At 42.7% G+C, this 12697-nt stretch overlaps 1 protein-coding gene across 2 annotated transcripts in view; it reads right to left on the bottom strand.

The window, feature by feature from the left end:
- Positions 1-12697, bottom strand: part of PTCH1 (patched 1) — a 63632-nt gene that overhangs the window by 48498 nt on the left and 2437 nt on the right. The window contains exon 1 of one of the 2 annotated variants that reach the window (XM_029920521.1): positions 12580-12659. The exons of the other annotated variant lie outside the window; for it this stretch is intronic. The gene's annotated coding sequence lies outside the window, so the exon portion shown is untranslated. Of the gene's footprint in view, positions 1-12579; positions 12660-12697 lie in introns of those variants that run through there. 2 annotated transcript variants of the gene reach the window in all.

Here is a 12697-nt window from a genome sequence, read left to right as displayed (position 1 = left end):
GTTAGGAGACCCATTCTGCTTTGGTCACTTGCTGCTGTGGCAAATGAGGGCTGTGGTCAAACTCCCCTCCTCCTCAAAGACAGGCTAAGTGAAGCCACAGCCTGTGGAATCAAGGCTTCTGGCAGGCTGGAATGGGATGGAGCTCTGCTCTACCCCTAGCTGCACACTTGCCCCGCTGGGAACTGGCCCAGGTACTACCAAGAGTCTATAAGCAAGTAGATACAAAGTCAAGTCCTGTCTTTTTGCAGGAGCTGAGCAAGCCTGGGAGGGTTTGACACAAAGTAGCATGCTAGATCAGAGGCAAAGCTGGACCAAGAAGCAAAATCTGGGGACTAACGACAATGTTAACAAATTTTAAGTTCTTAGTGAAGGCCTCCTAAAGTCTTCATTCAAAAAATAAAAACAGAACACAACCCAACCAGGACAACAAAAGCCAAGTGTCTGCCCAGGCTGTGGGCTCTCTACCCCAGCATTTGGGCTGCTGCATAACATTAACCCCAGCTCCCTTCTCTCAGCTTCTGTGGAGCTGACATCACCTCTCAGCTCTCAACAGTCTTCTTGCCATTATCCGGCCTGGGCCTCCTGGCACAGGCTTCCTACTTGAGCACACACAGGGGAGAGGACAATGTGAGTCCCCACCTCCACAGGCAGGCTCCCAGGGCCCTGAGGAACATCATGCTGGCCTGCTTTATCTCCCACACCCTCCCTGGGGGCCACTTTCATGATTTTGTTGCCATCAGGATTAGCTGGATTAGGGACTGATGCATAAGGACCCCCTGGTGCCGTGAGGAAGTTTCATCACCAGGTCAGCATGGTGTGTGAACTATATTCTGTCACCACCACAGCTCCTTATAGCCACCAACTGAAAAAAGGGGAGGGGACAGCAGGGAGAATGCATGAACTCGTCACAGCCATAAATTCCCCCATCATGCATTCCCAAGGGTGTGACCCATTCAAGACCGTCTTCCTTTCCAGCCAGAGTCCTACTGATTCTTTTCTTATCTATAAAAGACGTAATGGGGTCTGATAGTGGCGGGTAAGTGGAGTGGTGAGCAGAGCTGCCCCAGAAAAACAACACAAAGAAACTTAAAGTCCTTTGCTAAAACCAGTCAAGCAATTTGGGAAGAGAGCCTCACTGTTGGAACCTTATATTATGGTCCTATCCCATGGGGTGGGGGTGGGGTTGTTCCCATTTAATTTGAAGGAAAACAATGTGGGGGGGGGAGCGGTCAGTAAGAGGATGGAGAGAAACAGAACAACTCAAGGCCTTTTAAAAATTCAGTGACTGAAACTTTTCCTCCTAGAAAATCACTTGGCCCTTTTACCTCCCCAGACCCGCATCCTGGCTGCCTCTCATGTGCACCCTGCATGAAGTAAACACAATTTGTAGAGAAAGCAGTAGGATTTCTGCAAGTGTGTGCAAGTGTGTATATGTGTGTGTGTGTGTGTGTGTGTGTGTGTGTTTTATAGAACAGTCCTTCTTGCACAGAACTGGGCTGTTCCATCAAAGCCGTATCTGTTATATTTCTGTCTTTCTCTTCTGTTTGGCGTATTCACCAACAAGAGAAAAGGAGGTAAGCTTTGGCGGCCCTGACCTGCAGCTGGAACACAATACTTTCGCACAGCCCTGCCGACCCCTGACATAAATTTTACACCGCAGCTGGCATTTACACACTCAGCATTACCATATGTATAGCTGCTCGGTGCTAATTATGCTAATCACCTGTCTAACTCGCTGCTGCGAAAAATGGTTGTATTTAGCAGTCCAGTGCCTACCAATGCAGCTTACTGTGTGGCTGAAATGTACATTCAGACGGCCCTGAATGGCAAGATTTTTCCACGTTGCTGGCTACATTCAGGCCTCAGAAAAATTTATTCAAGTCAACTGGTTTCGGTCCGCAACAAAAAAGTTACGAGAAAAAAGTGAGTGTGTTCTTGCCCTAACATTCTGGATCTGCTTGCAAGCAAAATGATAAATCAATTGGTGTGGGAAACAAAAAGGGAGAGAGATTTCTTTTGGGAGCCATGTGAAACTGTAGCCTATTTAAAAAAAAAAAAAGGAAAAAAAAAGGGTCATCCTATTCCCCAAATCTCTAGAAAGAGCAGTTAATAGATATTTAGCCCTAATCCCAATTCTCTCAAATTGCAAGCTTTGTTTGCAATTAAGCAACATATTAAATGTGCAATTTTTTTCTGGATCATGTGTAGCCTAAAATGATGGTGTCATATTTATCATTTTTAAACTTATTGGAACAATGTATGAACCTCATGGGGAAAAGTCAGGTAAGAGGAAAAGAAATAATTTCTTAGGTAGCTAAGGAAAATTGTTGTTATTCTCTTAGAATGCTTCTATTTCAAAAGATACTTGTGATATTTATGTCTATTTTGTGAAGTTTTATGGTTTCCCCATTAAAGGAGCAAAGGAAATCAGGGAATGGAGGTGGGGAAACGGGAGAATTCAAAACATTAAAAAAAGGGCTGGGGGAGGTAGGGGGGAAAAAAGACAGTCAAGAAACCTACATTTTCCTTAATCTCAAAATTCCTGTTTCCAATCCCTGTTTCTAAAAGCAATTTTCTCAGATCACTCCACAGAATGGATTTCTAAAATCGGGATATTATTATTGCAGGTTGCAGGTTGTTTTAACAATTCCTCAAATTCAAACTGAAACCCCATTTCCTCCTCACTCACAAAATTCCTTCATATTAATGTTTAAACATCCCAAATTTAGTAAGTCTAAGGACTGCTTAGTATTAGATTATTTGGATGTACAGATAATGTCTTGGCGTTCCGATTTCCTTGGGTTGCCCACAGCACTGTAAAACAAGTTCTACTTGGAGGGGCGTCCCAAGGCGTCCAGTTACTTTCCTACCTCCAAATGAACAGCATTAGTAGCTGCTTTACTAGATATCTAGAAACTGGGAGCAAGCTGGAAGATGATTTATTCTGCAACATAGATCTTGGGCTACCCCCCACCACAGTGCTACAAAACACCAGAGCAGCTTTGTGATACCTCTTACACATAGAAGGTGCATCAAACCAGCAGGCTTTCTCAGACACGGAGGTGGGGGGCAGGGCCGGAGGGGAAGAAGCCAGTTCCTCCCTGCCTTCCTTCACTCACCTTTCAACTGAGCTCACAGCAGATAAAAAGGGTGATGCTCACAGATGCTATGAAAACAACGGCTTTGTTCCTATCAGCCCCTCCCCATTCGGTTCAACATTTTATAAACTTATCTGACCCAATGAAGCAACATTATCCAAGCCACATCTTGCTCTCTTTGGCATCCCAATTCAAGCTGCTTTTCTTTGCCAGTAAAAAGTACTAATTCATCTAGATTTTTGTAGTTCCAAATCTTGACTCTGCAGCCAAAAACACCAACAACACGACCACTACTGTGCCGCTGCAGAGCAGAGGGCTTACCTCTCTCTTTCCCTCTCAATCTCTGGCTCTTCTTTAATAGGAGATGGACCACCCTGCCTCATGGCACAGAGCAGTGTTTACATTGCAGTACTTGACTGTGTAATACATCTGGCATTTTTGGGCAGGATTCCTGAGCTAGGGGCCAGAAGCCCTTAAGCAATGATTTAAGGGGAAAAAATCATGCACACTGACTTAACAAAGCCTACTTCCAATTCCTTTTGCTTACTTTTGTACGTGTTTCATCAATAACTGAAAACTATATTGGTTGATAAATTGGGGAAACCTACTGTTTCTTTTCATTTATCCTAACAAGAATAAAACAAGCTTGTGCTATGGTACAGAGACTTGCTTCTTGCTAGCCTCATCTTCAGAGCCAGTGGTGTTTTGGGACCCACATGCAGTGTGGACTATTTGGGTCAACTCACAACTGGATTTCTAGAAATAAGGCCCTATGCCTGCATTATAAATCTCCCCCAACAAGAAACGTGTCACTCATGAGCAGGTGCCTGATTGCCCACCAATGACAGTTTCCCTAACACATGACAGCTGCTTTTACAACTATGCTCTGAATGCAAATACAACAGAATAGAGTCTTAAAAGGTTGTGGACAGGATGCATCTTTCGTAGAGATCTTTACAACAGTTAAGCAGTTTCTCAATGCAACATTCTACTGTTTTTGGAAGATGAAATTATTTGTATCAAACCTAAAGATACATATATGTATATGAAAAACATATTGCCATGTAAAGTGCAAAGCAAAACACAACTCTAAATCCAGTTTAAGAGAAACAAACCCAATACATAGGTCTTATGATGAAGGGCCCAAATTCAAAGTTTGGAAGCAAAGAACAAGTAATAAAAGTGCTTATATTCTGAAGACCCTGATGATGCCTGTGTAGTCAAGGAAGCTTCCCACTAAGAAAATCCCAAGGAGTGTCCTCTGTATGAACTGCTGGGAAGTGTTTTCGTGAGCAAAACCCTCTGCTCTCTGGGACCTCTCATGTAGGATGGACCATCTACTGCAGAGTCAGCCAAAGTTTGGATAAGGCAATCTGTCCTCTTCCATCTATACCCAAGCACCATGTTCCTTTTGCCTTTGGTGGGAGTTCGATCCATGGAAAGACTGAAGTATGGTGCCTGGGTGTCTTGGCTTACATTTCACTTACCATCTCAAGAAATGTTAAGGGGCCCAATTCTTCATATTTCATACAACATGTTAAACACAGGGGACCAAGCCTTATTTCACACTCTATTTGTCAATGAATTCCAAGGGACCTCAAAAGTCCATACAATGCCATGACTCTTCAACAGGGGAAGTATATCTTCTGTTGACAAGACCCGATCAGAGAGTAAGGTCCTGGAACCAACCCTTACTAAGATAAGAAATTCAAGGATACAAATGGCAGCTTGGCATCTGGTATCTCCCACAGCTGGCTTGAAATAATACATTTTCTAATTCCCTCCTGTCAGTTTGTGATTAGCCAGATTTACTACCATTTCAGATTTCACACTAGTAACTCCAGAGATCCAGTGGGAGGAAATGATTAGGGCAGTTTAGGAGTAGGTGGGGGGAAAGAAGGGTGGGAGGAAGTAAAGGGGGGTTGGGAGAGGAGGTTCTGGGAGCCAGTGTGAGGCGATTATTTAGGGATTTTTTTTTTTTTTTTTCAAAATGCTATCACACTAGTGCTGAGTTAAATACTGTATTTCTGCAAAATGGCCTCTATTAAATATGGTTCCTTTAAAATAAGTTTAGGGGCACCAGGGTGGCTCAGTCAGTTAAGTGGCTGATTTCAGCTCAGGTCATGATGTCATGGTTTGTGAGTTCGAGCTCCACATCAGGCTCTTTGCTGACAACTCAGAGACTGGTAAGGATTCTGTGTCTCCCTCTCTCTCTCTCTGCCCCTCCCCCATGTACACTCTGTCTCTCTCTCTCAAAAATAAAAATAATTGTAAATGATGGAAAATTTGAAATAATTGTAAATGATGGAAAATAATTGCATATGTTAAAAAAATAGTTATATTCTAAAAAAAGTTACAAAAAATGCAAAAAAATAAAAATTTGAAATAATTTAAAAATATTTCCATATTTGTTTTAAAAACCAAAAAGACTTTTAAAAATCAACCCCCTCTCCACCTTCCGAACCACCTCCCACCTCCCGATAAAATAAGACTACTCTTCTGGGTCTAAATCTAGGCAGTTAGCTGGCATGAAGCTGGGGAGGGGGGGTTGGTAAACCATGAAAGCAGCCCCTTCCGCTGCACAATTGTGACCCCCCCAACACGAGAAGAAGGGCAGACAAGTTACAGCTTGGCCTGAGTGGACAGAGCTCCGGGGGTCACGGGGAGGTCAGCTTTGAAGGAGAAATCCCAATGAAATATAAACACAGCATTGTGGAAACCAGACAAATCTCCTATAGCTTGTCCAGCCAGCGTTAATCTCGCCATCAGCTGTGGTGTATAAGCCAAACAAACGGATCCGGCGGTTCGTACATCTGGAAGCTGTCATTTCTGGAGCCTCCAAGCGGCGGTCCATGGATCTGAAACACCCCACTGCCCAACCTGGCTTCTACACTCAAGAGTGGCAGGCAGCAAAGAGACATGGAAGATTCACAGTGTCGGCTTTCCTGGTGGAAGGCACCTGAGGCTATTCGGGATTTTAAAGCAAATATTGTTGGGTGTAAATTTTTCCATCATTTATCTCCTGACGTAAAAGAAAACCCACAATCCCTTGCACTTGTATGTGTGCGCCTGCTATTGCAACATAATCAATACCTACCTGATAAACATATTCTTAATTTTGCAAAGTGCACAGGGGAGCAAGAAGAAGAAGCTACATTTCATTAGGTCTTTCTGTCCCTTGTAAAATGCACCCAAACCGACAGCCTTATAGAGCAGAAACCGGCAGTAAAATCAGAGCTCATATTGCCCATATGGGCTCAAGGTCTCAGCCCCACATGATCCCTTTGGTTCTGCTGCAAAAGGGCACTTGGGGAAAAGCAGTCTGTGATAGGAACATCTGGAGGAGAGCTAGACCACCGAACAGCTAACGTACTGAGCTGTACTGAGCGGGCTTCCAAAAGGAGCTCTTATTTCCATATTAACTAAGTTTAGTGGTGTCTCTTTCTGCCTTTTTACAAAGTCACCTTCATGCTAAATATAACCTTCATCCTACTCTTCTTGAAAGGCAACAAGGTCTGTCTTCAAAAGTAAGTCACCTGAAGGAAGGAAATCTAATATAAAGCTTTCTCTTCCTTGCATAGCTGGCCCCCACCCACACCATCTCCTCCCCATCTCCTACACTCTGTTATCTTGTCATGCTGGGTTGTTTTTTTTTTTTTTTGATATTTAATGTAATTCTAAGAAAAACAGAAAATTACATTATTAGCACTAAAAAAATTAGTTACCTAGATCAGTAGATATGAAGATGGAAGAACATTATCTTAAAGAAGAAAACTCTGCACGTATGGCAATGCACTTGCAGCCACCAGGCTATCATAATAAAAGCCTTCCCTCTGCACAGCATGGGTCTTCCAGTTGGAATCTATTATCTAAACCAGTGCTTCTCAATTGGGGTGATTTTGTGCAGCCTCCCTCCCCCCACCATTTGACAATGACTGGAAACATCTTTGGTTGTCACAACTGGGAGACTGATACCAGCATCTAATGGGTAGAGTTAAGAGATGCTCCTAAACGTCCTGGGATGCACAGGGGAGCCCCCATAACACAGAATTATCCAGCAAAACGTCAAGAGCGAGAAAATTAGCTCTAAACTTAAATAAAGGATGGTGAAGCTCATTTATCTCCTATAACTGCCTGAGTTCAAGCCAAGAACACTGAAGGCATCATACCAGCAAGGAACAAACTTGAGAGTACTTATAAACATCAAGCAGACGTAAAAACATTTTTAAAATTTTCCTTAAAAAAAAAATAAAAAACAGAGTCACAACTTGTGTTCTCTTCCCTTGATGTTAATAACCAAACACAAGGCAATATGGATTCATTTCAAGGCTGTTATAACCTTTTGCAGTAAAAGAGGCCAGAGGCTGGGCAAAGCTTGAGGGGATAAAAAACATCTCAAAGAGGTAAATGAAAGTTCTACCCACTGGAGAGTTGTGACAACAAACTTGCATCTGAGAGAGGGTTGGAGTGGGGGGGTAGCTATTAAGGGAGACAGGAAGAGAAAGGTGCTAAGCAAAAAAGGAAAAGCCATCAGAGAAATGGGCAAAATTAAAAATAAAGTATTTCCCTCCTGTGCCCAGAAGAGAGAAATCGAGCTGAAGTACTCCAGTCCCAGGGAGGGCTCTAGAGGCCAAATATGCTAGTATAGATAATGAGACAGGCAAAGAATGGCTAAAAGGAAGAGCTGGCAGCCCCTCCACCAAATGCCCTGCACACAGCAGAGACCTTTCTGTGAGGCAGCTGGGTCTTCTAGGCCCCAAGTCTCCCCACCTGAGCAGACAGGATGTCCCAACTGAAGGCAAGCTCTGGGAGCTCTCCTGGAGGCCACACCCCCATCCTCTGGGCCTCTGTGTGTGCTGCTCCTTTGTCCTGGAATGCCCCAGCAGCACCCTTACCTCTCCAGCCCCTGTTCCTGGCTCAGACCCCTGTCAGGGGCTGTCCTGGAAGGCATGGCTGCCCTCGTGCAGTGCACTGGTCATCTGCTTGCTGGGTGGAGGTCCTGAGAGCAGGGACTACGGCCTTTCACTAACATCTCTCTGGAGCTTCATGCAATGCCTGGTACACAGCAGGCATGGAGAACAAGTGCTGAATATTTTTGTTTATTTTTTAAACTTTTAAAAAAGTTTTTTTTTTTTTTTTTCCCAGAGAGAGAGAGACAGAGACAGACAGTGTGAGCAGAGACAGGGGCAGAGAGAGAGGGAGACATAGAATCCAAAGCAGCCTCTGAACTGTCAGCACAGAGCCCAATGCAGGGTTCAAACTCACAAGCAGTGAGATTGTGACCTGAGCAGAAATTGGATGCTCACTGTCTGAGCCACCCAGGTACCCTGAATATTTTTATTTTTAAATAACAATTAGTCTCTCCTGGACCTTGCCACCACCGTAACAGCAGATGTCCACAACATCATTCCACATATTCTTTAAAAAATTTTTTTTTAATGTTTTTTATTTATTTTAGAGAGACAGAGAGAGACAATGCGAGCAGGGAAGGAGCAGAGAGAGAAGGAGACACAGATCTGAAGCAGGCTCCAGACTCTGAGCTAGCTGTCAGCACAGAGCCCGGCGTGGGGCTTGAACCCACGAACCGTGAGATCATGACCTGAGCCAAAGCTGGATGCTTAACCGACTGAGCCACCCAGGCGCCCCTACATAATCTAAATCTCATGACTCCATTCACAAGTGAGCTAAATTTGGTATTTCTGACTTGCAAATACTCTAACCCTGAGATCTAAGCTAACATCGAATGTATATGGAGTTTCTTAAAAGAAACTGCTGTTACAATGATTACAGCAATCACTGCATGAACATTTTAACAACAGAATCAAAAAACTCTTATCACCAATGTGATAAAAATAGGACAGAATCTTCCTTATCTAGCTTATGTTGGTTCGCACATTGTGGCCAATGTATTCAAACAGTCCTTATAAAGCCACATTTCCCCAGCATGTTAAAGCATGAACGTCAAATCAATGAGACAGCCTATCAAGTGTAACCTTTTAATTTGCTGGCTATATGGAAAAGATAGTAATTATTTTGGCAGATACAAAGATAGACGTAGTAAGTCTCTGTGCACATACAAATACAAATGTAAGTGGAAATATATGAACATAGGTTTGAACTGTGCAGGTCTACTATATGCAATTTTTTTTTTCTTTTCTTTCATAGGAAATTTTTTTTTTTACATTTATTTATTATTGAGAGACAGAGTGAGAGACCGAACATGAGCGGGGTAGGGACAGAGAGAGGAGACACAGAATCTGAATCAAGCTCCACTCTCTAAGCTGTCAGCACAGAGCCTGACGTGGGGCCCAAACTCAGGAACCGCGAGACCATGACCTGAGCCAAAGTTGGTCACTCAACCAACCGAGCCACCCAGGCACTCCAGATTTTTTTTTGATATACATACAGTACTGTATCTATATATTTTCTTCCTCCTGATGTTTGTAATAACGTTTTCTTTTCTCTAGCTTACTTTCTTGTAAGAATACAGTATATGATACGTCTAACATTCAAAGCATGTGTTAATTGACTATGTAATCAGTAAGGCTTCCAGTTAACACAGGCTGTTAGTAGTTAAGTTTGTGGAGAGTCAAAGTTATACATGGGTTTTCAATTGTGGAGGGGTTGACACCCCAATCCCTGAATATTGTGCAGGAGTCGACTGGTATATAATATGTATTTGTGTGTAGGTATGTAGATATATGTATCTCCAGTTGCCTTTGTATATTTATCTATGTAGTGTGTGTGGTAGGTCATAGTTTTGAAAATCACAAGGGAAATAGCATTTTTCCAAGCTGTCCCTCAGCATTCGTCTCCCCTTGAAATCTCTTCTGCTTTCTCAGTCTGTTGCTTTTTAACTAGGGAAATATGCAATCTCTATTCATTTGTTTTATTTAGTGTAGCAAGCAGCCATGTTTATGCTCAGAACATTTATAGTCTCCATTAAGAAAACAACCAACTCGGGGCACCTGGGTGGCTCAGTCAGTTGAGCGACTGACTTCGGCTCAGGCCATGATGTCTTGGTTTGCGGGTTCGGGCACCGCATCAGGCTCTGTGCTGACAGCTTGCTCAGAGCCTGGAGCCTGCTTTGGATTCTGTGTCTCCTTCTCTCTCTGCCCCTCCCCCATTCATGCGCTGTCTCACTTTGTCCCTAAATGATAAATAAATGTAAAAAATTAAAAAAAAAGAAAAAAAAACCAACTAAAAGACTTCTCTGCTGATAGTGATAAGGAGTTTATCAAAGAGATTAAAGTACAAATTAATCTAAATTCTGAGTTGCTGCTCATTTTACTCCGCTACAGTCTAGGACAGCAGAAAATTCCACTCCTGGAACAAATGCTTACACTATTACACCAAGCTTATTATATCATAAACAGGACCCTCTCGCTGTTACGTCTTCTTTGAATTTATGTTAAAATTATAAAATAGTATCGTGGCCTCATGGGATCCATGGTTGGATTGACTTGTATTTATGAAACTATTGCTTCTTCTATAGGGGAAGAATCTAGCAGACAATGAATAAATGAATGAACGAATGATGACAAATCAAGAAATCATGAGACCAAGTTGACATAAATCATTAGTAGGCAAAGTGGACATTTTTGTAAAATGGAACAATAATTCAGTTATTATATGTAGAAACATCACATACACTATCACGTTATAAAAATAACAGCTACTTTATTTAGCTGTAAGGCATGTGATAATAAAGAGTAATGATAGTTGCTCAACAAGTGACAGTATTAACATTAAATAACATTTGCTTTAGAACTTGTGAGCCATGCTGAAACGACCAGAACAGAAATGGGAAGATAAATAGCCCAGAGGCCCAAAGTGGGCAAACTGAGTCCTGGGTGTCTGAGGTGTCACTCCTTCATACTCTCTCACTAAGCCGGAGCTCTAGGAGATTGCCCCTAACCATATTCCCCTTCTTCCTCCTCCTTCTTCCAGGACTTGAAATAAATGGTGTAATGCAGAAACATAGTTGTTTCTAGAAATATACAATGTTAAGAAAATAAATCACTTCTCTTTAGATAGACTTATTAAAGGTCTACCTAAAAGTCTTGCACAAAACAGCAAAAAATTATCTTTTGTCATCATTACTGATACCTAACACATTCGTTGGTCTGAGTGGTGCAATGTGAACATATGGACAGAACTGGGAGGCCCCTCTGCTCATCCCTTGTGGAGACCAGCTCCCCACAGCCTAGCCAATCACATCATTTCTGAACTATAGCCCTGTGCTCCAGGGCACGCATGAGCCATGGCACCCCATTCCCACTACACTAGAGGCCTCCATTCATGTGGGCTTTTGCTTTACCCTCTTTCTGAGCTCCTGGGCAGAACCCCCTCTCTCTTTCTCTCTCCAGATCACCTTAATTTGCCTCACTTCCACGGAAGCTTTTTTCCCCCATTTGACTTTCATGGCCCACTACAACTGTGAGCTCAATTTACTGCAAGCCCATTCAACTCTAGTATTTTCTATGTGCGTGGATTTGTGCACAGGGAGTGTCTCACAGACATCAGCGACCCTTACAGTCTCTAACAGCATGCTAGGGACATTATTGGTGCTCAGTAAGCTTGGTGCTAAGATATCATAGGTGTTCAATAAAACCTTTTATCTACCAATGACACTGAAGTGCTCAACTGAAGTAAATTACGCCATGGATTCAATCCATGGAATACTTTTGTATTATCAAGCTACTTAAGGCAAGAATGTTTTCTGGCTTTAATTATTTGGACTATTATTTTAATTGTCACTTCTCAATTAAAGACTCTATCATATGTTTGCAAAACACTGGAGAGCTGAATCTTCATAAACAAAGCAAAGTTAACAAAATATTCTCCAAGGTTAGTTCTCAGCATCCTGAAAGGGATCATTCACGTAATGACACATAACTCTCAGGCTTCCAAATTTTGTGTTAGGTAGCTTTCCCTAGGAATGCTCAAGATAGTCTGGTTGGGAAAATCTGCATAATTACCTCAATCCTTCCTTCCCATCCTATTGTAAGAGATATCCAAGGCAGTGTTTAGGGATTAAAATGTTTCCAAACAGCAAATCTGTTACTTTCCAGAAAAGAACTAAAAAACAACCACCAATAACAACCCCCCAAAACAAAAAACCCGTATCACCAAAAGAATGTAAAGTGTTTCCATCTAGAGGGGGGAGGAGATCTATTTTAAATTTACAACTGCTCAAAAAAAAAAAAAAGGCTTCAAGAACCCCCAAATTGAGGAATGTGTATAAAAGACTGGCAGGACCCCTTGGAGAACCCCTGTGTGGCCCCTCCCTCCAAACCCGCGTTTTTAAAAACACGTTTCTTCTTTCAGCCTGGAAAACGCAGCCTTGCCCCCAAATCATACCACTTAAAAAGCCCCCACCCGAGAGGAAACATTAATCTACTTTGCAAACATGCGTTCCAGTCTATGCTTTAGTTTTTTTCAACTCCCTTCCTCCCCACCCCCACTTTTTTTTTTGTACCTTGAGACAAATGTTTTTTTCCCCCAGAGTTGAAAGCTGTCCAAAAACAGGACCACACACGCCGCCGCCTCCGCAGGCCCGCGCTGCGCCCGCCCCCAGCCCTCCGCGGCGCGGCGGC

The sequence above is a fragment of the Suricata suricatta genome, chromosome 13 (genome assembly GCF_006229205.1).
Source record: "Suricata suricatta isolate VVHF042 chromosome 13, meerkat_22Aug2017_6uvM2_HiC, whole genome shotgun sequence".
In the NCBI taxonomy this organism is placed as follows: Eukaryota; Metazoa; Chordata; class Mammalia; order Carnivora; family Herpestidae; genus Suricata; species Suricata suricatta.
Note: the sequence above shows the minus strand (reverse complement) of the source record. Positions and strands in the feature narration are given on the sequence as shown.